Raw genomic sequence first — 450 nt, 5'->3', positions numbered from 1 at the left:
CACTCACAGGCTTAACTCCATTGATGTCATCACGGCCAACTCTACTTTGAGGAGGCATATCTTCCTCGGTCTCCTTTTGAGTGCCTTCCAGTCTGAGGTGCTCATTTTCTGGCACTATATCTATCAGTGTTTCTCTGCTATTCATAAGGTTTTCAGTGACTAAATATTCAGAAGTAGTTCATCACTCCTTCTACCTAGTCTGTTTTCTACTAGAAGCTTATCTGGAACCTGTCCACCATATTTAAAATACCAGGGGCATAGCTCCCAGATTCACAGCAACTCACAAGCCACCACAGTACAACAAACTGTTAGATGAGTGCTGGATAGCTATCTTTAGTGTTGTTTTAAAAAAGTATTTACAATGAAGACCTCACTGGTCTAACAAAATTCTATAACACAATCCCCAGCATAATTTCTGTCACCAAGGTCACATTTTCCAGTTATCAATCC

The sequence above is a fragment of the Chrysochloris asiatica genome, unplaced genomic scaffold, assembly GCF_000296735.1.
Source record: "Chrysochloris asiatica unplaced genomic scaffold, ChrAsi1.0 scaffold00549, whole genome shotgun sequence".
Lineage (NCBI taxonomy): Eukaryota > Metazoa > Chordata > Mammalia > Afrosoricida > Chrysochloridae > Chrysochloris > Chrysochloris asiatica.
This window is presented reverse-complemented; position numbering follows the sequence as displayed.